We start from the raw sequence: 25,723 nt of genomic DNA on the forward strand, positions 1-25,723 counted from the left end.
CTTTGCTTCATAGGCACTTCCATATCAGATGCCATTTTGTCAGTGTGCCCCTCTGTTGCCGTCTGTCACATAACAAGAAAATGTAAAGGAATACTGGTGGGAAGGTACAACCTCTACTGCCATACCACCAACATCCCCTCTGATGTTGTGCCTACATAATGAAACAGGAGGCGTTACTTTCAGAGCAGCCCTCATAGATAAGGAGAGCTGGAAGATATAATAGCAAAAAGAGTGTGTGGGTCTGGCTGTTGCTACATTGTGAGTGTGCAAGGATCTGTTGATGCTACAGTTCAGCTGTGACAAGTGAAAAAACAGAAACCAAGCTTTAAGAAGAGGTATTTGATTGCACCTGATTGTGTGCAACAAACCTTAAACTCTAGTACTATGAACTCCATTAATAAAATGTTACCTTGTATATCTGCAGTTGAAAATACCATCATACAAGTTAAAGAAATTCAACATCAAAGCGCTTCTGGACAGTTGCTGTGTGTTTTGTGGGCTTCTGTGCTGAGTCTTGTAGATATCCTAATTTTATCTGAAATGATTATAAATTTGCCTTAATATAGAGTTTTAAAACACTGGAAACCCGTCAAGAAAAAATACATCCTCTAAAAAGGAAAAGGTCCGTCCATGTGATCCATGAAGCTTCAAGAAGTTTCATTTGATCCCTTTGGCAGCCAACCTACAAGCAGTCTCTAAGAAGACCTTTCTGTGTACCAGACTTTAGGAATTGCTGAAATCCTGAGAAATACAAAAGTAGAAATGAACTTGTTCATATTTCTTTTCCCACAGTGATGAAGTAAAGATCTAATACTTTAACAATGGTGTTGAGTAAGTGCTGTGATTGAAGGGAAAGGTGAGTGCAGAGCTGTCTGAAAACCCTGAGGGCTTTGCCCTTTTCAGTTCAGCTTGCGAATAGTTACTTGGATGAAAATTTGTCCTCCTATTGGCAAAATATGTGTAAGAATCACAGCTGTTACTACAAACACTGAAAATATAATGGCTCTACGCTCTGAGTTCAAATAAGAACTGACTGGCTCTAGCTATTGTTGTAGAATTTAAAACTTCTTCTTATCTACGTATTCCTTCTGTGGCCATAACTGAGGATATCGCTAGGTAGATTTTTTAAAAACATTCAAATGTGTATGAAAGTGCAAAGTTTAATGATATCCCTTTATGAAAATGTTAAAGATAATTTAAACAATGTTGGCATGAATAAAGGCACTATCTGTTTTTTTGTAATGAAGCCATTAGGGTGATGAGCTGCTTGTCTTGATACCAGAAGCTGGTATGAAATAGCCAAAAGCAGAACTTCTTGCAGATACTAGCTCCCCAGAGTTTACAGTACAACTTAATTTGCAAAAGCTTCAGAGCAATAGTAGACTCTCTGATAGAATATTTTCATATTTGCATGCATATTACTATCTGTCTCATTCCTTCTTATTTTCGCATACTTGTAAGCATACTTTGCTACCAGAAATTAATTTGAATTAACATCAATTGTTAGTAAATGCATGGTTGGGCTGCTCCTAAAGCTGAAGGCTTGAAAGTAAGGGATGATTCAACACACTGCCTTGGAAACAACCACTTCAGCTCATTGAAATAAAATTCACTTCTCCATTTATTTCCTTTTATAGAGTATAATTTACCTTGGAATCCAATTCAATGTCTTTGTATTTCAGATTTCACTGATAACACTGTATATTTTCCTATTTACATTAGTTACACTGAGTTTATGAGAGGCAGTTGTAGGTTCTGCTTATCTGGTAAACAGTTGCTTGAGTGATTTAATTTACTGAAGTGCAAGGAATGGAGGAAACTTTTTTTTGTCATTGTTATTCAGTAAGTTAGAGGCAATTGACAGACATGTAGGATAGCTGGACAAAGTGGCAACTTTCAGCTCACTTTGCATTGAAATAACATCATTTTCCACTTTGTTTTAAATAACATTTCATCTCACACTGTACCGTTCCAAGGAGGCGTCACTATTGTTTTCAGTTTTTCTGCTGTCTTGTGTCCTCCGTGGGTTGGGGCTGCATGTCTTGGTTATTTGACAAGCTCCTGGTGTTGGTGCAGCGTTCTGATCAGAAAGAGAAAAGGCTGTGATTGTGCTGAGGGCTGTCATGAAGAGGTATTGGCAAAACCAAGCAGCGTTCTGGACTTTCAGTCTGCAAGTTTCACAAAACAGTTATTTGGCTGCCAAATATCAGTCAATTTTCATCAGCTGCACTGAAAGAAAAAAATAATATTGTTCCTGTAGGCATGATGGGCTGGAAGATTCATAGCAATACACAACTAACTTTGTGTTTTCTGAGCTGTTCCTCTCCTTTGCGTAGGTGGTTCAATGTTGTTGTCAGAACTCTGGTGTAGTTCACAGGCAGGATTCTTTCTGTCATCTGCTCAGCAGTTGCTGGCCCTTACGATCTAATGCCAGGAGTGGAGGAAATTGTTTGCAGTCGTGTGAAAGTGCAATGGCCTTGGTACAGGGCTGTCACTCAGTAGGGTGAGATGGAGAGCTTCCTTGCGCCTCCTCTTGTGACTCTGCATTTCCACACAGCTTTCTTTCAGGCCTTGAAATTAAACTGATACTTGAAGCAAGAACTGACTCAGCTGGTACTGACACAGCTCCAGTAATATGTGCAACCTCTTTTGTAAAATCTGCTGATAAAACCTTGCTTCTGTTGGAGTTGATGGAAAGGTTTGAAGGCAGGAAGACACCAGAGACTTGAGCAGGAGTGGAGTTTCCCCTTTTAAGACTTTGGCTTACAGTATGTAATAAACTTGGTTGAGGAAGGGGTGGTCCAGGAGCATCTAGATGGCATCAATGTGCCCAAATCCATGGGCCCTGATGGGATGCATCCACGTGTGCTGAGGAAGCTGGCAGAGGTGATTGCTGAACTGCTTTCTATCATCTTCGACAGGTCTTGGAGAACAGGAGAGGTGCCTGAAGACTGGAAGATAGCCAGTGTCACTCCAGTGTTCAAAAAGGGCAAGAAGCAGGTTCTGGAAAACTACCAGGCCAGTCAGCCTCACTTCTGACTCTGAAAAGGTGATGGAAAAGCTTTTTCTGGATGCCATCTCCAAGCAATTGGTAGAAAAGAAGGCTATCAGGAGTAGTCAGCATGGATTCACCGAGGGAAACTCATGCCTGACAAGAGTCATAGCCTTCTGTGATGGCATTACCGGCTGGGTAGGTGGGCAGTAGATGTTTTCTACCTTGACTTCAGCAAAGCTTTTAATACTGTCTCCCATGACATCCTGAGAACGAAGCTGAGAAAGTGTGGGATAGATGAGTGGACAGTGAGGTGGGTTGAGAACTGGCTGACTGGCTGAGCTCAGAGGGAGGTGATTGGTGGTGCGGAGTCTGATTGGAGACCTGTGACTAGCAGTGCTCCCAAGGAGTCAGTACTGGGTCTGGTCTTGTTCAATATCTTCATCAACAACCTTGATGAGGGGATAGTGTCCACTCTCAGCAAGTGTGCCAACAACAAAAAGCTGAGAGGAGTGGCTGACACACCTGAAAGCTGTGCTGCCATTCAGCAAGACTTGGACAGGCTGGAGAGCTGGGCAGTAGGAAACCAAATGGGGTTTAATAAAAGCGAGTGTAGAGTCTTGCACCTGGGAAGGAAAAACCACGAGTACAGATTGGGATGTGACCTGCTGGAGAGGAGCTCTGTGAAGCACCTGGGAGTCCATTCTGATGGACCATTCTGATATAGTGATGTATTTTTTCATCTCCTAAAAAAATTATTGAAGGAGATTTTCATTTAGGAATTGTTTCATATCTCAATAAAATTTTATATGTATGCATATACATTTGCTCTCCTGAGAGAAATGTCAAGGAATCATCTCTGTTTAAAGCTGACCAATTCTACTGAAAGTGCTTTATTATTCACTATAAGAATACGTTGACTGAAGGGTTATTTATTATAATATATTCACAGATGGTTGGTTAAGTAAAGTCTGAAATGTTTCAAGGGATGCCATTTCCAGCACCTTCTTCTGAAGACTCCTGATAAAAAATAGGAACATCAGGTAGAACTTTTTCCTTGACTCACGTCCTACTTTCTATCTGCCTGTTTTCTTTTAAACTGTTTTTAAAAGGAAAAGCAAATTATTGATTGCACTGCTCTTTTGTTCCTCCTGCTTGTTTAACAGTCTTATAAGTAATTTCTGAACCTGGTAGTCAATTTTAACTAAATTTGACTGAGGATTAGAGGTCTCAGAACTATTAAGGTCTTACGCATTTCATGAAAATTGATGCTGAAGGAGAGAGGCTCAAGTTAGTGCCCCAGTGAGTGAAGTTCAGTTATGGCTTGCCAGGGGAAATCTGCATAACTGATTGCAAGTTCACAATTGTAAAGTTAAACTCAAGTACTGGCTAGCTCAATCTTTCAGTGAACAGTGGTGTTTGGTGTGGTATTTGTTGTTATCATTTGTCGTTCTTTCTTTTTAAAGTTTTTGCAGAAAGGATTTTTATATTCTTGTATTTGACTCCCATTTGGCTTTGTGGCAACTGAATTTCTTGCTTTTTCAGCAAGAAGCTGGAATTTCTAAAACTGGAGCTGGAAATTCTAAAGCTGGAGTTCTAAAACTGCACCAAAATAGGTGGCTGATGAATTTCAGATGCTTTCGAAGCAGTATCCTATATGTTAAGCTTGCAGTTCAGAGATAACTGGCAGGTCACATTCTGTGATTAGTTATGAGAAATCTGCAGAAGTTATGGTTTAGTTCACTTCCAGTTTAGATTGCTCATTAAAATTTTTATTGGATAACTGAAATGATTTGTTTCAGAAGGAGTTAATGAAATCCCTCCCAGTAATATGTTAGGATAATTAAGGATTTCTATTATTGTAATTTATATTGCTTTAAATATTTTCAACATGCTTTAATTTCATTTCTTGCCAAAGAGTGCTCTTATTTTCATAGCATCAACTGGTTTTATCTGTAAAAGAGCATTGTAGTGTAGCTTGGAGTCCATCTTTATTCAGGCAGTTAATCTTTATTATGACTAATAACGGCTTTTAATCTCAATTAGTCCTCAGGGAATGGAGACATAAATGTTTGAACAAATCTCCTTATTAAACCATTTGCTCTGTGACTAGCAGTCACCTGAATGGTGCCAATAAACCTGACTGATATGTGTTCCCAACCTGCTGTAGGAAAGCAGAATTCATAATAACGTATTCATAGGCTTTCAGACCAGTACTTTGTTGCCAGAGAAAACAATTTACAGCCATCTGGCACTACACTGGCCTTGTAGCTTGATTTCCTAGAACTTGACACTTCATCACGCGGCTCATACTCCCCTATATAGGAGGTCTGGAGCTACCTGTGTTGGCTGGAACGGGCAATGCAGATAAAGATGCCATGGGGATAATGAGCATGAAGAGGTGGAAGAAGCTGTTTGCACTCTGCCTACCTTCCTGGTAGGTCAAACTGGGTCTCAAGGCACTACTCTCTCCTAAGTTTTCCAAGTTTGTGCTGAATGTGTAGCTCAGGTTCTAGAGGCTACGTAAGTAGCCCACTGCACACTCACCTATTGCTTCTTCCCAAAGAACAGCTGAACAGAACTGGTTCAAGTGTTCCTTCTTTGCACTGGTGTGCCAGGTGACACAATCATGGAATTCCCTTCACTGTTTTCCTTTGCAATTACAGATCCAAGAATGGCTTTGTCTTTCTTCTCAGATACCCAGGAGTTTCCTATTAAGAGAACATGGAAGAGTTCCCTTTAAAGAAACTAAGATGTTCTTAATACACTTACGCTGTTAGCTGTATGCACTGTAGACATAATGTCTAGCTCACAGACTATCAAGCGAAGAGTAGACTTACCCAGGATTTTCAGGACTGCTGCACTCTGAAACAGACTAGTTATATTTAGTGTTTGATTTTTCTGAGGTTTGTATGGTGCCTCATATGGTGCTCTGGCTGTCCTATACTTTGCTGGATTTTCTGTGGGTTTTTCTCATTAAGTGCAGTGTGCAGGTTGAACAGCAGTCCACAAGAATGGTGGTTTCATTAAATAAATCTTAAGGCGTGGATTGCAGGCTCTGGGATATGACAGAGAGCAGTGTGGAATAGGGGTGATTAAGCAAGCCCCATGAGTGTCCATGCAGTTCTCTAGGAGCAATGAACAGTGCATTTATGCACAGAGGGACACATGTTTTGATTTGAGGGGAACAAACTGTTTTTCTCCAAATGAAGGCTGGAGAGTAAGTTATCATTTATTCATTGTTGATCATCAGGTGACCTAGGAGAGCTGTATGGACCAGTTCCCACGTGATACAATCTACTGGATGATATGATGTCATACTGTGGTACTGCATGACAAAAAGGACAATACCCAGCTCCCAGCTCCCGGGGCAGTTTTCAGGAGTGGTTATTGCTTCCATTATAAATTATCAGATTTCAGCAGGTCTGGAAGTTACAACCTTTGCTATTTTTATGGTCTTGGTCATGAGTCTAACCATAAGGAAAATACTGCATGGCTTAAGACATTATCTTGACAGAACTTTTTTTTTTTTTTTTTTATCATCTCTTTGTTTATGATCATCATTTTAGAACCCCTTTTGCCATTTCTGTGATTTTGTAATATTGTACAGAAAGGCCTTAACTCATTTCAGTTCTCTCACCATTGCTAAATGAAACTATTCTTTCAGATAGTGAAAATAAGATCCATTGGGTATTTGGATGCTTCTGGATACTGTTTTCTGTCATCACTAGCACAGGAGTAATGACTAAGCATCATACCAGCTCTGAGTCACAGAGGACTAATGTCTGAATTCATACGTGCTTCCTTGGAAGAATCATCACAATCATTTCATGAAGCTTTTCTAATAATAGGTTCATTAATGTGTCCACACACGGAAGAAGTAAAAATTAGGTGCTTTTTCTACAGTTTATTCTTTTTCACTGAGAAAAATGTAGAAGGCATCATTCATCAACCCAAGTCAAGTCATCTTTCCACCCTTCACACTGTGTGCCCATGTTAACACTGTAGGGCAAATTAGGAATGCACTTTTGAAACCAAACTTTCAGCTGTCCATCTTGACTGTGCTCTGCTTCTCAATGTCTTGGAGTATATGGACTACATTCATTTGGGTTAAAGTAAACTGGAGGATGGACTCCTAGAACATACCTAATACTAGCCAGCTACAAGTAGGGCATTCAGCATATGGGGCTTGTCCAGAGCTCCTCCAGAAGTCCTTTTAAAACAAATCAAACAACAAAACCCTTTGTGCGTACTCTGTGGAATTCAAGTCTTCCATACCAAGTGATCTGCTCTACCAATTCTGTCCTCTTGCTCTTTTGTTAATGTGGAAGCCACAGTGCACAGTGCAATACTAAATGCTTTTAAGGAAAAGAACAACACAACAGAAGAACCATTTGTCTTTGTTTCTTCTTTATCTATTTGAAAAGTAGTTTTGCTTCACGATCTCCTAATGGAACAAGGATGTGTGGGCACTGTGCCATCTTTTGTTGGATATCTAGCAAACCACTAAGGCACTGAACTTTGTCTAGACACATATTTGTAATGTATCTTGTACATCACCAAGAATTAAAATCAGCAGCTTTTTTGTGTAGAGGGAGAATGGGGAAAGCAGAAAGTGTTTCAGATGTGTGTCACTTGTTCTTTCATTCATTTTTTATTCGTTTCAGAGGAGTTACTCGAGTTGCACTGTTTTAAACAATGAAAAAGTCTATGTCTTGCTGTCACTTTTTTCTTTATGTACCACCTAATACCTTTGAGGTTATTCAAATAAATGCACTCAGTTCTATTTTCTTGAGTGTCCAATGGCTTAATCATGCACATAAATGTGTGGATGATATTTATTTGACTGTTAATCTGTTAGTCTTTTTGACTTTATAGTAAAGCATACTCTCTTCTTTCCTTAAGAAAAAAAAATAAATGAAAAAAAAAAGTCGTAATGCTGCAGTTGAGATTTTAAACACACAAAAGTCAGGACATTCAAAATTATGACTCCCAAGGGCTGTAGCACAGACATGTTGTGCATGTGGTGTATATTAAAACAGGGATTTCCTCTCCTCTCTGTACTCTCTTGCGTATTTTCGTCTTTTAGCTTTTTCATACTGGCTGTGCGGGAGCTGCTCTGTGGGACTGGATCGTGCAAGGGCCCAGACGACAAACAGGGGAGTAGATTCCCTGCACATGAGACTCCTGTTCCACCCAGCAGCCAAGGAGCACAGCAAGGAGAGGGAGCGCCTGGGGACAGCTGCTGGCTGTGCAGCAGCACTGTGCGTGGAGCGGCTGGGATGGCAGTACAATGCCGAGTCCTGTCTCCACTCAGTGCTGGTGTCACGCTAGCTGTTCTCTGCTGTCCATATTGTAGCATTATCCTAACAGGACTTTTTTATTTTTCACTTGCGCTACTTATGAATCTCTTCTTTGGTGTCTCCCATACGTGTTGGTTATACAGTAGAATAGAAGAGCTCAGTTGGAAGGAGTCTTCGAAGAGCATTTAGTCCAATTACCTCTTCAAGGCTAACCACAAGATAAAGCAGATTAATGAGGGCATTGCCCTAATCCTCTGGAAGGCTGACAGCATAGGGCATCAATGCCTCTCAGGGAGGCCTGTCCCAGGGTTTGGCCACCTTCGTGGTAAAGAAATTTTTCCTGATGTCAAGTCTGATCCTCTCCTGGCACAGCTTTGTGCCCTTCCCACACATCCTGTCATCGCCCCACATCTCCCTCTGCTTCCCCTTCCCACGAAGTTGCAGAGAGCAGTGAGGTCACGTCTCGGCCTTATCCAGGCTGACAGCCCAGTGTCCTCAGCCTCTCCTCACAGGGCACACCTTCCTGCCCAGTTAGCAGTTTGTTGCCAATGCTGAATGCTTTTGCAGATCTTAACTTCCTTTTTAAACTGCGGAGCCCAGAAGAGCTGTGCAGTAGTCAAAGAATTGTTAGGTCTTCATTCACAGGCATGCTGTGAGTATCACAGATACTCCATGAATGATGCATTTCTCAAGAATCAGATGACAGTGAAGTTGACTGATGGTGAAGGCTGGATGCTTCTCAGTGTTTGTGGTGATAAGAATTATCTGAAGAGGCAGTTTTATTTCCTGGGTCCAGACACTTACCTTTTATCCTTGCTACTTTTGATGTTCTGTATTCCCACATAACCTGAACGAAGTGTTGCATTCTCTTTCATGTGGTTACTGTCTTTTTGCTGGTCGTATAAATAACTTCCAGTGTTTTCTGACTTGGCATAGTAAAACTCCCCAAAATTCTTTAACAGTAGAAATTTCTGAAGGCTGATAGGTGTAAATTGCCCTGAAGGGAACGTTGGTTTGTTTACAGTTCTCTAAGCTAAATTCTGCAGTGGAAGAGCTGCTCTGTCCAACTGTTTTCTTTTTTAACAAGCCTAAACCATTATACTGGTCCCCGGATTTTTAAAAAAATTACAAATATTGGAGACTGCCGTTATTAGTAGCTAAAAGTTCCTGCTTTTTCAATTCTATAAACATTGGGATAATTAAAATATTATTTTAAATACTTTTGAAATAATAGTTTTGGTTTAGATACTGCTTGTTAAGCACTTACTGTTGTAAAAATAAACACCTTTCTATTTCAAGTTATACAGACAGGATATTATTTCCAAGCACCTCTAGGCAGGGACTGAATGTGTCTTTGTATCTCCAGATTTGGAAGAAGGGCCCTAACCAGCATAGAGTTTCAATATTAATATTAAATGATGATCTTCATATTTGAAAATACTGAATCTGAATACACAGAAATTTGTAAATGCCAGCAACCTCTTTTAAATCATGACAGTGCTTTCTTTTTCAACTACTCTTATTTTTCTCTGGCTCTTCTGTATCTCCTTGGCTAACTGACTACTGGAACACAAAGCAGAATAGCAAGACTCTAAAGTTAATAACTGAAATGCAGTTACTTTGAAAATTATTTTCTCACTTCCAATTAGATGGCTAAAGGCTATACTGAGATATGTCAGGTGTGATGAGTATATGCATTACTGGCTTAAGGAGGAATTATATCAGAACTAAATATTCCCACCACTTCAATGTCAACTTCAATGAAGGTGAGTCACAGCTACTTCTGGAGATGGGACACCTTGTTCTGGTGGCTTCAGGTTACTGAGTCATTTTTTTAATTAAATTTTCTCTCTTGTGGTTTAACCCAGCAGGTGGCTGAGCACCACACAGTCATTCACCCACTCCTTTACCTTCCCAGAGGGACTGAGGAGAGAATCAGGAAAAAAACAAAGTAGAACTCATGGATTGAGATAAAACAATTTAGTAAGATACAGAAAAGGAAAAAGATAATAGTTACGACACTAATTATAATATATACGTTAATGTATATAACAAATGCACAAATAATTGCTCACCATCCCGTGCCTTGAGCAGCAAAAGAGAGAAAGATGAATTCCCACTCTATTCAAAACTCCTCCTATGTGAGGTCATACAATACAGAATATCCCTTAGGACAGTTTAAGTCATCTGTCTTAATTCTGTTCCCTCCCAGCTACTTGGGCCGTTTACTGAAAACGACCTTGTCTCTGTACAGCACTGCTTAGCAAGCAACTATAAACATTGGTGTGTTATCAACACTGTTTTTCCCCTAGAACCAAAACACAGCATGGTATCAGAGACTCTAAAGAAAACAGCTCTATCCCAGCTGAAACTAAGACAATGTCCACTCCTTATTCCATACCATTTACATCATGCTCTGGTCCTACCATTTCTACATGTCCCAACTAATCACTATCATCTGTCTTGATTTTTGGTAGATACACGCACACATATTATTCCCATAGTCTATGGGCCATCCATGTAAATTGTCCATGTTATTAATTTAGTTCATAACTTTGGACTCTATCTGTCATCAGCAATCATTCAGGGAGGGATGATTCAGTGTTGGGTTACTGCATGCAGAAGCTAGTTCTGGTTCCTTCAGAGTTTGTTCTTTTTTAACTTGAGTAATTCCTACTATACTACTTTTAACAAGACACAAAATAGTCATAATAATGATTATTTGGTATTATGTAACAGTTTAGCTACATGTAGTTTAAATTATGCTGTTCTCACCCAGCATCAAATCACCCTGAGGTACACAGTGGACATCCCGATCCTTCTGCATTACCCACCACTCAGGTCCTTGAGTAAAAGCAGTCTGACCAATAGACTTGCCTTTACCTGAGGCAGGAATAATTCAGGCTGTCATGCTCACAACGTTCTTTATATGCACCACCAGGACTTTATTCTCTTCTAATGTATGCAGGAGGTTTGACTGGGGAGGACCAGTTCAATTTGCACATCCCTGAGTGTTGACTAACCAGGTGGCTTTTGCTAAGCCCGTGTCCCAGTGTTTGAATATCACAGCGCCCATTGCTCTCCACGCAGTCTTTAACAATCCATTGTATCGTTCCATTTTCTCAGAGGCTGGTACATGATAGGGGATGTGCTGGACCCATTCAGTGCCATGCTGTTCTGCCCAGGTGATTATGAGATTGTTTCAGAAATGAATCCCATTGTCTGACTCAAGTCTCTCTGGGGTGACATGCTGCCACAAGACTTGCTTTTGAAGACCCAAGATAGCATTTTGAGTGGTGGCATGGCACACAGCATATATTTCCAGCCTTTCAGTGTTTACTTCCACCACTGTAAGCACATGGCATTTGCCATGGTGAGTTTGTGGGAATGTGATATGATCTACTTGCCAGCTCTCCCTATATATATGTATTTCAGCCACTGTCTTCCATACCAAAGGGGCTTTATTCACTTGGCTTTCTTAATTACGGTACATTTCACAGTCATGGACAACCTGTGCAATAGCATCCACAGTCAAGTCCACCCCCCAGTCCTGAGCTTATCTATTGGTTGAATCTCTTCCTTGATGGACTGAAGTGTCATGGGCACATCGACCTAGAAATAGTTCATCCTTCTCTTGCTAGTCCAGATCTATCTGTGCCACTTCAATCCTAGAGGACTGATCCACCTGCTGGTTGTGTCAGTGTTCTTCAGTGGCACAACTCTTGGGTATGTGAAGTATCTTTACACCCATGTTCTCTATCAGCAGCAGTATCTTTCCACATCCACAAGCCCAGATGAGTTTGCCCCTGCACTGCCAGTTGTGCTTCCATTGCTGTAACCACCCCAGAGGGCATTTGCCACCATCCAGGGGTCAGTGTAGAGGTAGAGCACTGGCTACATCTCTTGTTCAGCAATGCCTAAAGCCAGCTGGATGGCCTTCCCTTCTGCAAACTGGCTCAATTCACCCTTTCCTTCAGTAGCTTCTGCAACTCGTCATGCAGAAATCCATACAACAGCCTTCTACCTCCATTGCTTTCCCACATCATACCAGACACTCTGAAGAAAACAATTGTGTCCCGAATGAAACTAAGACACTCTTTTCTAACAATAGCTCTTTACTCAGACATATGAGAAAAGTTCATCTGAGGACCATCCTTAATGCCCTTTATTTCTCTGTGATATTGTGACAATGTTTGCAAGACCCTAGCTAATAGCAGAACTAATCAAATAACTCTAGAAGTAAACAATTTGTATTACTCTATAATTGTGTTCACAGAGTGGCACGATGTATGTGTTCTGCTAGCATGAGCCCACATTGCTCATTGCAGTGCCTGGCACACCCATGTACTCAGGGAGTCTCACACCATCCATGCTGACCCCTCGGAATCCTCAGAACCTTCCCTGTGAGCTCTGCATTTTCCTCCAGGTTGATGGCTTTATCCCATGCAAAATTCTTGCTTACTTGATACATGGAGCTGAAATCTGAGCAAGGTTAAAGAAGTCCAAAAAATAAAAGCAGATGTAAAAGAATTGGTTTGGATATGTGGTTTTACTCAGTGTTGCCAATTCAGTTTCTATTTTATAACAGGCTTCAGTGATGGATAAATGTTGTATTTTTAGAAAAAGAAAACACTTGCTGGTACAAAGGAAAGCGTATTCCAAGGTCTAATGGAAATTATACTACCTTTTCTTTCTTGATCTACAGAAAGAAATAAAATGAACTTACTCAGGCCTGTTTTTGATAAAAGGAGAAATTGAGAGCAATCACAAAATGGGAGCAAATAGCAGACATTATGAGAAAATACTGGATGGAGCAGCAGTCAATTGCCAGCACGATATTGTAATTGAATATACTAGATCATTGCTTTTGTCTTTAATGAAATGCTGTAACAAAGGAGTACCTTTTGTCCCTGCTTAAATATTTACAGATGATATTTGGAAGCTGTTATTAGAGTTAAATTAGAAGTGTGCTATTTTCTATCTTGTATGTTTGCATAAACACTCTCAGTTCACATTTTCTATTGAAGGAAGCACAAAAGGTTTCATTTCATAGCATCTGCAGTCTTTTCAGGTTACACATCTGAGTAGATTTATTTAACTCAAATGAAGAATTACGGAAGCAATTAAATTTCTTCCGTGTTTTCATGTCAGTGAAAGGCTTCCAGTTCAGCATTACAATATAGTGTTTGTTTGCATACAGCTAAAATGAGACATTCCATAAAAACAAATATTTGCCACTTTTGTCATCAGCGCAAGCATATGATAGCTGCTATCAACAGCTGGGAAAGAAATAAATACTAGGGTATTGGAAAAAACTTTTAAACTAAATCCCTATAGGAGTATACTGCAAGAGCACCAGCTTTACTCAGAATTATATTGATTTTCATCTTTGTCTTTCACTGCCCTAATTCTGCCTTGGTTCATTTGTTTGAATACGTTGACAAATTTACAAGAAAACTGTTGCAGTTATGCACAATGCCTGCCATTAAAATTTACCTTTTGGATTTGTATTTCCTTATGAACAATAACCTAAAGAACAATGTTTCAACTTGCAAAATGTTGTCAAAAATGCGTTTTGCAACGGGTTCCCCATTGACTCATTCTTTGTATCCTGTCATTGTAAATGTGAGGCTTTTCTGTCCCTCAGCAAGGATCTGTCTGGCAAGCAAGGTTATTTTCAAAAGCAATAGAAGACATTACTAATAAGAAAAATGACCTGATACTTCACTGTATCTTTCTTTCTCCTAATGAAAGATCGTTCAGTACAGTGTATTTTGCATTATTTTGCCCAGTCCAGCTTTAAATAACTCACGGGATACAATTCTCTATACTTTCTTGATGAGGTCCATTCTTGTGTATATCTGGTTATTGCAGTCTCATGTTTATGTGTTTTAATTTTTTTTTAATTATTACTTTTACTTAAGAGCATACTCAGTTCTGCTTCTGATAAGCTTTTGCGTAGCTCTGCAGAACTTCTCCCAGTGGCTGGGGCTTTTAGTGCTTCACACCGCTATGTCAGAAGAGGAGTTTATGTTTCCTCAATCTGCCTAAGAGGAACTAGGTCTTTGTAGGCTCTCTAGGATTCAGCTGGAACCAGTTAGAGTTTTCAAAGCCTTATGTTTGCACTAAGCTCAGACCAACTGGAGAGCAGGAAAAAAAGAGGAAGCATATCCTCTTTTTCCTTCTCATTAGTACAGGGCAGCATGTCTGAAATATATCAAACAGCAAAAATATTTGAAATTTATGTAAGAGTCCTTAGAAGACAGAAATAAATCCTGAGTTTATTCTCAACACTAATAAAACGCATGTTTTCCTTTCTTTTACACTCTTTGCTTAGTTGCTAACATGAGGATTCTGGAGGCAATCTAAAGCAGAAGCCAAGAGTGGGATTTGCACCTAAGTTTGACAATACTTCAGACCTTCCTGAATATCTCTGACCAGGATATCAAACGTAAGAACACATGTTATTCTGCAGCTGGACAGATCTTCTGTCAGCAGCATCACGCTATACCAGATTCCAAAGTACCAACATACCCAGTGTGCTAACTTCTTTTATCTATTCTTCTTAGGGTTTCTTTTGCATCGTTGGTGGGAACTGTGAGATTGTCAGAAATATCTGAAAGGATCAGTAGTCTTTATCATTAATTGTAAAAAATGGGTGAAATTAACATATATTACAGTTTTATGCTAACCATCTTTGTCTCTGTCTATCTTTCCATCTCTGAAAAAATCTACCTATAGTCAGTCCATCTGGAAGAAGTACACTGTCTCAGAAATGAATAAGTGAGATGACCAGGGAGAAAAATTAGTTTTGCTTTTATGTAAGATACCAGTATTTGTAATACTGGCATGTGGCCTTTAAATATGGACTGATATCAGTCAACTCTCAGAGATGGGTTTTACAGATGAAAGGCATGAAACAGAAGAAATGTGTTCCTGCATATATATATATGCATAAGGTCACTCCAAAAGTAATGAATGTCACTCCAACGCTAATGCTTCCTATTTATTTCCATAAAAAATAAATTAGATAAGTAAATAAGTAAAAAAGTTCACAGAATCATAGAATGGACTGGGTTGAGAAGGACCACGATGATCAACCTCTAGACAACAATGCTGTTTGATACAATTCTCAGCTACAAAACACTGTTTTTCAGCATAGTAACCACTATTAGCTGTGTATTTTCACCAGCAGTGAACAGGAGCCTGCACGCTGCACTTGTACAAATCTGCACCTGTAGAGGTGATCCACTGTCGCTTGATGCCACTGCTGAAACTCAGCACCCACTGCCTCACTGTGTTCACATCCATTGATTGGTCTTTGCAGACATTCAGCAAGCATCAGTGAATGTCACTGAGGGCAGTTTTTTGTGCATGGAGGAATGCAGTGACAAACCTTTGCTTCATTTGCATTTCCACATCAGACATCATTTTGTCAGTGCCCCTCTGCTGCCATCTGTCCCACTGCAACAACATCCGATGGGATACTGGAGGGAAGGTTCAGCCTCTACTGCTGTGCTACCAACATCTGCCTCACACACTGTGGGCCAACATAATAAAATAAAAGGCATTACTTTCAGAAGAACCCTTGTATACTGCACACTGCATACAGGACTTGGACATCTATAGTGGGATGAATCTTTCCAGACTGTTTCTTGAATTATCCTTGTCTTGTTTCTTATGCTGTATAAACCAGACTGTAAGACAGTGCAATTCAGAGGTGGTAATTTCAAGCCTGTCAGTGGAGCCTCCACAGTTGCTAAGACTCCCAACCTACCCAATCTACTTACTCATTATCATTAACCTCACTGACCTAGAATTAATGTGAATGTCCATCTCAGCCTAGACTTGCGGGTGGCATGAAAATTTACCAGCTGCAGCCCCACCCAGACTGTTCAAGCTAAAACCAAGTGCTCTAACAGCTTGAAACCCCTGGAGAACCATCTGGGTGAGCCAGTCCTTTGGCATGGAAGCATGTAGTGAAGCATTCTGCTTTGTACTGTCAAATGAAAGCTTTGCCCTGAAGAGAAAAATCTCTGAATTAAAACACAGTAATTCTCACTCACAAAGATAAATAGTTTACATAATGGAACTTGTTCTAAAATGCCGAGAGGTGAACAAAATATCCTGCATGGATGAAATGGTGGTTTTAGCTCTGGAGACCCTGGTTCACCCTTGACATTTAGATGGTGGCTTCAGCATGATGAATTAACTTTTAGGAGAGGCTGAGAAGGAGCTGCCCCAGCTGGTGGAAAGGGACAGGACAGGACCCTCCACTGCCACGTGTGATTTACAAGGGCTGCACATTGGGTTTCACAGCCATGGGTTTCACAGCTGAGGGCTTTTAGGAGCCTTAGCATTAAGTGAAATCATGTTTTAAAACAAGCAATGTTATTCTGTTTTCTTATTTGTTTTTCTCAGCTTCTACTGAGAACCCACAGTTTTCGGTAACCCTGAAATGCTGCATGGCAAACATGGAGCCATTTCATGAGTGGAGCTGTACTTCAGACAATTCTGTCCTCTAAAGCAATTAAGAACTATTGCTTTGCTTCAGCATTATGTAATGAAGTTTCACAACGAAACCAATTCTGGAAGTTGATAGAACATTTGGCACAGGTTCCTTATTTCTGACTTTTCTACCTCTTCTGTCCATGGTAAAATTGTGGTCCAATTCAAAGCTATGGGACAAGTAATGTTTAGAACAAGCTGTTCCAGAGCCAAATAAATTACTGGGAGTCTTCCATTGGTTTTGGTAATTCATATTGAGGAGGAACGTTTTGCCAGCAGCTCAGATCAAAGCTGCAGATAGGAGAAAATAAATCTGCTTTCTTTTTTTTTTTTCTTTTTTTTTTCTAAGAGCCTCAGAGGAGGAGGCAGCCAGTGCAGAATACAGTGCAGACCCTTCCTGTCTTTTCAGAATAACTTATTTCATTTATTTTTGTTTTACACTTTTAGATATATGTGGGTTTGAACTCAAAGCAAAGATAGAGTCCAAACCTTAGCATGACAGAAAGCGGGCTTTGTATCATATTTGAAAACTCTTCACCAGTCTTCGTACTCTCTTGGACTGTAAATTAGGTAAGGTTTCTATCAGTATGCATTATTGGTAATAAGAAAGAATAATTTATATAATTTGTTCAACTATGGTTCTCAAGCAGGAAAGTCTTTATGTATGCATTATATACATGCATAATGTTCTATCCCAAAACAGATGGTACATTTCCCAAGCTTGTTACATATTGCCTGAAGGTGTATTTCTCATTTTTAGATGCGAACTTACCTGGTGAAAATGTCATGGAGATGAGAGAGAAGAGATGCAGAAAAGCAGAGAGTTTCCATCCTCCTGCCGACCCAGTGGAAGACAATGCTGTAACAGCAGGCGTCTGAGTAATTTCACAAAATCGTATATCAAACTGGGAGGGACCCACAGGGATCATGGAGTCCAGCTCCTGGCTGGACCACACAAAAATCAAACCCTAGGTCTGAGAGCGTTGCACACATGCTTCTTCGGCTCCGATAGGCTCGGACCACTGCCCCGTGCAGCCCGTTCCGTGCCCACCGCCCCCTGCTGCAGCCCCTGTCCCTGACCCCCCTCCCCCGACGCAGCTCCATGCCGTTCCCTCAGCCCTGTCACTGTCACACGGAGCAGAGCTCAGCGCTGCCCTCTGCTCCCAGTGAGCAGCTGCAGCCGCCATCGGGCCTCCCCTCAGCTCCTCTGCTCTGAGCTGAGCACAGCCAGGGGCCTCAGCACTGCCCGCACATCTCGCCCTCCAGACCCTGCCCCTTCTTTGTTGTGCTCTTGTAGATGCTGACAGTGATCTATAACGCTCTCTAATATTAATCTATACCCTTTTTATACTGTGGTCCCCCAGACTGCACCCAGTGCTTGAGGTGAGGCCGCACAGCGCAGAGCAGAGCAGAACAACCCCTTCCCTCGCCCAGTGCCGGTGCTGGGCCTGATGTTCCTCACCCTTGGCCGTTTTGGCTGCCAGAGCCTGCTGCTGACTCACCTTCCACTTGCTGTCAACCAGAACCCCCAGCTCCCTTTCCATTTGGCTGCTCTGCAGCCTCTTGTCCTGTGTTCTGTACATTTTTGCAGGTTTGCCCCATTCCAGGTGCAAAATCCAGCACTTGTTCTTGTTGAATTTCATGTGGCTGCTGACTGCTCAGCCCTCCATATCTGCAGTAAGTTTTTTTTTCCCAGAAAACGTCTTTTTCTGCACAACAGAAACTTTGAGTGAGAAAAGTATCTTCAGTAGTTGCTTACGTATCAAAAGGGAGCTTTGTCTTTTTAAATAATGATAAGTAAATGGCCTGTAGTTTTGTTTAGTTCATGGGAATTACTAGTATAGTTGTAAAGTGTTCATAACACAGTCCTGTCCCCCCCCCCAGCTGTTACAGTTGACTTTCCTTGATAATGTTTCAAATATTCTTCTCCTTCATCTCTGCTCCTAGACAGTACACTTCCTTGCACATACGTGTTGTGATTCCTTTCAGGAGTCTCCAATTATCAGTTGCTGATATGAGAAGTAATTTAATATCACAGTGGCAACATTTTTTTAACTGTTTTTAGGAAACTTATACTGTCTAGGCCTAAAGAAGATGGAAAATATGGCCAAGAAAATTTTTTTGTTTCTTTTTGGTATTTCTCCAATAAACTGAAGAAACAGAAAGAATCAAATTACAACTTTGTATTTTCAAGTGTGATAGACTTCAAAATTAAGAAAGACTATTGTATTAGCTTGTCAATTGCTTGACTTATTACTGCCTATCTACCTATCTTATCATACATTTTCCTTTAATTTAACAGCCTGAAAATTTGATTTAATTTGTTGTGACCTGCTACTTCTCATTAGAAAATAAATGGTCTTGAAGAGAAACCCTGTCTTGGTGGATAGCACTACAAGATCAAGATCATCTCCGTTCAAGAGGGGGTCAAAATGTTCTTTATTTCTTCACAGTAAAACAGTGAAGTTGTGACTAGAGTCTGCCTTGAACTGGTGTTTCAGTTCAGAATGCCAGCACACGTGAAGAATGCTCTCATTCTGACCATCTGTTGTCGCAGGTAAATTGAGAGATGGTAGCACACAACAGTGTATTGTTGTAAAGAAAGTTTGTACTGCCTTAGTATTAGAAGTTGAAGGGCTTATAGAATATTTTCTGACCCTGAAAATGTTAACTTTTCCTTTCTTTCTTTGGGGGATGTTTTTTTTTCCCCAGGTATATGAAGAAAAAGTGATGATTACAATAAGAGAAATTGCAAGAGATTTTCCAGATCTAGGGTCAGTGGTGACATCCCCATAAATCATGAGTAACCCTAACACAGACAGTCTTAAAGAGGCTTAGTTGTCATAAACATATATACTTAGGTAGAACTGTTCCCGTCATATTTATCTTTCATTCCATAGCTTATAGAAACCAAATTTCTGTCATCGACAATTATTAATCATGCATTTACCCTGCTGAGACATCTAATAAAGCATCAAGTACAGAGTCTGAACATGAGTGAGAGAAAAGGAGAGAAAACAGAGAAAACATAATCCAAATTTTTTAAAGTGAGGGGAAGAAAAATCTCACAGAACATCTGTTCACCACATGTTCATAAATTACAGTGGGATTTTGAACTTTTCTTCTCTCGTCTACATGTCACGCAGATTTAATAGTTCATAATTTTACAAAAAACAACATAATTATGCACCATGCTCAAAAGAACATGTGATCAGCTCTCCAGCAGCACTGCTGCAAGCTGCTCTCTGTTGATGCCAAGCTTGCAGCAGTTCAGCATGTTGTACTTTCTCAGCCCTTGCATGGGAGGCTCATTATTCATGGCAAGACTGAAGAAAACACCACTGAAATTCAACTCATGAGCCTGGGCCTGAATATGATAACCTTTGACTCTCCAGGGAAATTAACATTTTGTGCTTAGACCACAAAAAATATTGGAATGTAAGATCTTACTGAGAAATACTATTTCTCATTGAGAATGCACCTTTCCCCGATCAGTGCGTTATAGAACAGGTTTTTATTTAGCTTAAATGGAAAAGAATGAACAAAGCAAGTATTACATAGAAGGCGTATTTTGCAAATTTTTTATTTGTGGCTGAACTACAGATCAGAATCTAAAAATATGTGCTTCCATCTACTTGACTGAGACAAGTCACTGGTGTACATATGAGTACATGCAGTCAAGTTTCTTCTTGCCATTTACTTCCCATGAAACTGATCCATCTGTGCATAAAACCTATGTACAGATTCCAGGTCTTGGGCTGATTCTGCATCCAAGGGAAACCCTTGCAAATATTTGTTCTGAGATGTGAAAGAGAAGAGGGAATTTAGATGCAGAATTAGGAATAGAAGGAGAAAGACGAGTATCATGAAAGGAAATTGTGCTTTTGTATTTACTTCATTGTCTCATTTTTAAAATTATCCTCTTCCCTACCAAATAACAACATCTTAAAGAACTTATAAACGTACAAGGATTTTTCCTTTATAACATACACACAAACAAAAAACATGGATTCCAGCATGCAAGAAGCAAAAGCAAAATATTCAGGAAGCACACTTGCAATAAACAAATTGGAGATTAAAACCATCCCATGTCAACATTCAGATTCGTTAAGACCTCAAACATATAAGCTTTAATGTAGTTGTAATATACAGATTTAGAGTACTCTTCAAGAAAAATATGACTCAGGAGCAGTTGCCAGCATGAGAAGTTTCTGCTTTTTCTTTTCCTGCTGATGATAATTATGATTTAGGGCTCCATATTAAACAAGGAAGGGGCTGCAAACACAGTTTGAAATGTTTCATATTGGTGTTTTAATGAAGATCCCATAGATGCCATCTTCTTCTACCTAAGTTAATGGATTGATTTAGGTAGAGGTTCTGTAAAATGTAGTAGAAAATCTTGTTGCAGTTAGAAAATCCTAGCAAGAGATTGATTTCTATGTAATAAAATTACTTCATTAAATGAAATCCTCATATTTCTTCTGAACTCTTGAGACAGCTACCAAATTTTATAAAAGGCCATTAAATGTAGTGCACAGCTGGCATTGGCCTGCTGGCAGGAAAAATGATTTTCCCCATCTGAGTTCTCTGAGAGAGGTCCAAAGCTGCCACAGAACTGAACAAAGCTCTGTGCACCACAAACTGCTGAGGGAAACAAAACACTGCACAGGAGCAGGGGCCACTGACCAATAGACTGAGTCCCCCAAAGCAGGTAAAACTGAGAATAGAACGTTTGAACAAACTTGTTCAGAATTGCCTTTGTCTGCAGCTTCACAGTTATTTCAAGCACACGTGCTTTATTTTTACACAGGAATTGAGAAAAATTATGAAGTTGGTATGCCTAACCAGCCCAAATTCCAAGTTTACAGATCATTATAACTGCGGAAACTGCTGGTCCACCCTTTTATTTTTCAGAGGTAGAGAAGGTGGAGTTTTTTGAGTATGAGGTGAGATTGTGGCAAGTCTTTCTGCTTCCATCATCATGATTTTTTTTCACCATTCCCTTTGCCTCTGTTGTTGTCAGGTGCACTACAGTCCTCTTGTCTTGCAGACTGACTGTCTCCTTGCACTCAGAAAACTCAATTCAAGTAGATATCTTGTGAGTCTGCAAAGATAAATCAATTCCAATGTTTTTCATCCTGGGAAAAAGGAAAGTAGAAATCAGTTACACAGTAAGCATGGAGAAGTTCTGACTCATACCTAATTTGATCTAATCTAAAGTTTATTAAGCTCAGAAGAATTTGACTGGTTTCCTTTTAGCTTTATTTCAGAACAATTGTTTGTGGTGCATGCTGCATCTCTGGGCACTTCATCTCTTCATCTTTCATCCATTTTTATTTAAGCCTTTGTTTCTCAGTATGGGGTGATATGTTGATAAAATAAACTACTTATCTTTGTTGAAATTACTCTTTTTGGTATGAAATGTTGGGTATGGTATGGTATGAAATTGCGCATTACTCAGGGGGAAAAAGTCCAAGAACTTTGCAAGATTTTAATTAAAACTGAATCATGGCATAAATGAACAGCTAGAAAACAGTCTGAGAAATTCAGTACTATCCAGTTGTCATGTTAGTTCCTTCAGTTATTTAATTCCAGAGAATGTTTGGAGTAGTCAAACAGGAGATTGATAGCAAACTTCTTGTGAAGAAACTGTTTGCTAGGTAATGTCCATGCCCCCAGGAGTTGCAAAGGAAGCTCAGAGAATATGCAAGCTCCTGGTACAAATAAATTATTTTCTCAGGGAGGAAGAAGATCTATGGGACAGGAGCCATTTGTTGAGGGAATTGATTTCAAAGAAGAGTACCAAAGCTCAATGATGCAAGCTCGTTGGAGACGGAACAGGGTAGAGAGATATTTGCCTTCCTGGGTTTAGCTTTGCTTCAGCTTTACCTACATATATGAGAAGTTGTTCATTGTTTGCTTGATTTTTGCAATCAGAGGCTGACCATACACCAGATGATTCCTGTGGCTGCAGGACAACGCAGCCCTCCTGACAGCGGACAGAAGTATATGACCAGAGGAGATTATATGTACTGGAAAAACCACTGAACTGAAGTTTACAAGTTGTTGGTTGTGAGCTGTGACAATGCACCGTGCATTAATAATGCACCTTAATGTACATATGAGGGGAAATCTTGAAGAAAACCTGCACGAAGCGTGTATTCACTACAGTGCTGTGAGTAGCTGGTAGAACAGAGTTGAGAATGTAATTTAGCTAGTGAACAGAAAACAGATAGAAGAAAAAGCAAGAAAAGGCCGCACCTAATGTTCAGAGTAAGACTTCTTTTCTCATTGAAATGTGAAGGTGGATTCCCAAATCTTTGTTCCAGATTTTGGCTCTATGACAAGTAAGTATAAAGAGAAGAAAGATGAATGTGACTATAATACACAGGCAAAGCTGTGCATATCTGATGCGTAAAAAGAATTTGGAATTTTGAGGTCTGCTAAATCAGTTGAGTCTTACTGCAATGTTTTTCTGGTTCATTTGGCCAGAGAGCATGTATTAAATCTATATGACCGTGCACATAGGCAAATATTGATTTCATTAGTAAAGAAATTGAGAAAAATATGTGATGTCCTAGTATCTGGTTATCCAGTTCTAATACACATTCCTTCTTTACTCAGACTTCTACATGAATGAAGGTCCCAGTCAATTCATGAGGCCCTTCTGCCCACTCTATAAAGGTTAAGTCCATTCAGCAAAAATTGAAAATGAGAGTTGAATACTGTGAACAATTAAATTCTGCATTTGAAATAATAAATGCATAGTCTCATGCATGTAAATTGTACTGAAATCTTAACTTTTTTTAGACAAAAATGAATTTGAAACAAACTTATGGCACTTATTCTGTAGAAAATTTGCAATCAGTGAGAAGTCTGAGTTTATTGAATAAATAATATAACCTTATACCTTAACATTCAATAAATTAATATAGACTTACTTTTGAATAAACAGTAGGATTTTAAAATTTCAACAAAAATTAATTTTATTTATTGCAGACTTGGGTAGGACTATGCTTATTTACTACATAGGGTCATGAAATATTCAGTTTAAATGCACTAAAGAGATCTGTAAGTGCTTCCTGGATTTCCCAACCTTCCAAAATTCCCATGGAAACATTGAATCACCAAGGTTGGAAAACACCTCCAAGATCCAACCATCCACCAATCCCATACCACCAATATTTCCCCACTAAATTGTGTCCCCTGGTACCACATCTAAACGTTTCTTGAACACCTCCAGGGATGGTGATTCCACCACCTTCCTGGGCAGCCTGTTGCAGAGCCTGACCACTCTTTTGGAGAATAAATTTTACTCAATATCCAATCTGAATCAATCTTTCATGATGGATAAGCAAAGGCACATCTTTAATGAATGGCTCCAAGTGATTTTTCTGTCACATCAAGATTTATACGGAAAAATGGATTAATAGGAACCTTCTGACAAACTTTTCAGTAATTTATGCTTTTTATATTTAACATTTAATGTAAATTTGATGTTGAACAGCAGTTCTGTAGCAGTAGTTTAGCTACTGGACACCAAACAGTGGAGATGTCTGATGCTGAGGGATCTGTTCAGGAGAGCTGTGCTGGCTCACATCACTTCATGATTTCCTTAGAAGGAAGTATGAAAAAGCCTTCAGGAACTGCCACCAATGGAGGCAGGCTTCTTTAGCTCCTTCTCACAGCTCGGGGGAATGGTAAGATTTTCCCATGCAGGAATTCATAGGCTTGGGGATAGATCTGACAGTTCCGTAGGAGGGGGTTTCCAGCCTGGATCCTGAGCAACTACTTGCTACAGGTGGCAGGTGAGGGAAGTATGCACGTTTGTTCTTCCTAGCCCTGCCAAGTGTGCTGCTGCTCAGGGCAGGCCCGGGGGAAGGCCTGGAAGGAAACATCTGCTCACTGGTCAGTGCCAAGCCATGCGGAGCTGATGGTGGCTTTGTGAGGCATTTGGTGATGCCGTGTGTTCATGCTCATTTCACAGATACTGCTGCTGTCTGTGCTGGGTTTAATATTGGGAGGGATTGAAGGAAAGTACCTTGGGAAGGATTATATGAGGAGAAGACACATAAACCTTTCTTCCTGACTCAACTTTGTTATTTTCACAAATGTGGAACACATTTGGTCTGGCATCCCGTTTGATTTGTTTACTGCTTTTGTGTCCTACATTTGCAGAGGCTTTCCAACTACAGATACTTCTTTCATCTGGCCTGGCTCTGTCTTCTGCACAGAAAGCCCAGTTTAGGTGGGTGGAGTACACGTCCGGGGTGTTTGGGTGGGCCGTCAAGGAACATGCTGAACTTTTGCAATAGCCTGGGCTGTACTTTCAGCCCAGCTCAAGTGTAGAAATTCTGGGATTAGTTTGGAAAAAAGATTAGGCAGCATGAAATGTCAGCCCTTACCTTGGTTGCACACAGCTCTTTCTTTATGTCGTCAGTCCATCTATATGCATTATTACAGAACTGTTGAAAATGACTCTGGCTGTGTGTTTTCATAAACCTGTGGTATGGCTCATTTTCAAACATCACTTTCATTATAAAACTGTGACTCCTGCAGTGACCTGAAACTTGCCATTTTCTGCTTGCATTGTAGATAAAATAAGAACTGGTTTTTCATAGAACCGTAATTCCCAGTTTAGTTGGGAAGTATTCCAGTGAAATTGCCTTTTTCCTCTCTCCTGAGCATCTTCTTTTTCTCCATCGTTTCTGCTGGCCTTCACCTGTTCAAATATGCTGAGAAATTACAGTCTGGCTCCACTGCCCTGGCCACCAGGCGTATCTGCCAGTGGAATTTGGAGATCTAAAAAAAATTATTTTATTCTGCATGTACTCTGAGACTTGGTGCATAGACTCATTCTGTAGTCTTTCAGATATGCATTGACTTCACTTAAATGCTCCTGTAACAGTCAAAAAGAAGC

The 25,723-nt window shown here is 40.0% G+C and overlaps 1 long non-coding RNA gene across 5 annotated transcripts in view; it reads left to right on the plus strand.

The window, feature by feature from the left end:
- Positions 1-23,580, plus strand: part of LOC128091363 (uncharacterized) — a 40,398-nt gene extending 16,818 nt beyond the window's left edge. For 2 of the 5 annotated variants that reach the window (XR_008211360.1, XR_008211361.1), the window contains 5 exons: positions 793-856; positions 2,922-3,190; positions 17,251-17,373; positions 17,564-17,682; positions 19,257-23,580. This is a non-coding gene — a long non-coding RNA (uncharacterized LOC128091363). Of the gene's footprint in view, positions 1-792; positions 857-2,921; positions 3,191-17,250; positions 17,374-17,563; positions 18,977-19,256 lie in introns of those variants that run through there. The other 3 variants (XR_008211359.1, XR_008211362.1, XR_008211363.1) reach the window with 3 other exon arrangements.
- The last annotated feature ends 2,143 nt before the right edge of the window (positions 23,581-25,723 follow it).

The sequence above is a fragment of the Tympanuchus pallidicinctus genome, unplaced genomic scaffold (genome assembly GCF_026119805.1).
Source record: "Tympanuchus pallidicinctus isolate F22 unplaced genomic scaffold, pur_lepc_1.0 scaffold5, whole genome shotgun sequence".
Classification (NCBI taxonomy): domain Eukaryota; kingdom Metazoa; phylum Chordata; class Aves; order Galliformes; family Phasianidae; genus Tympanuchus; species Tympanuchus pallidicinctus.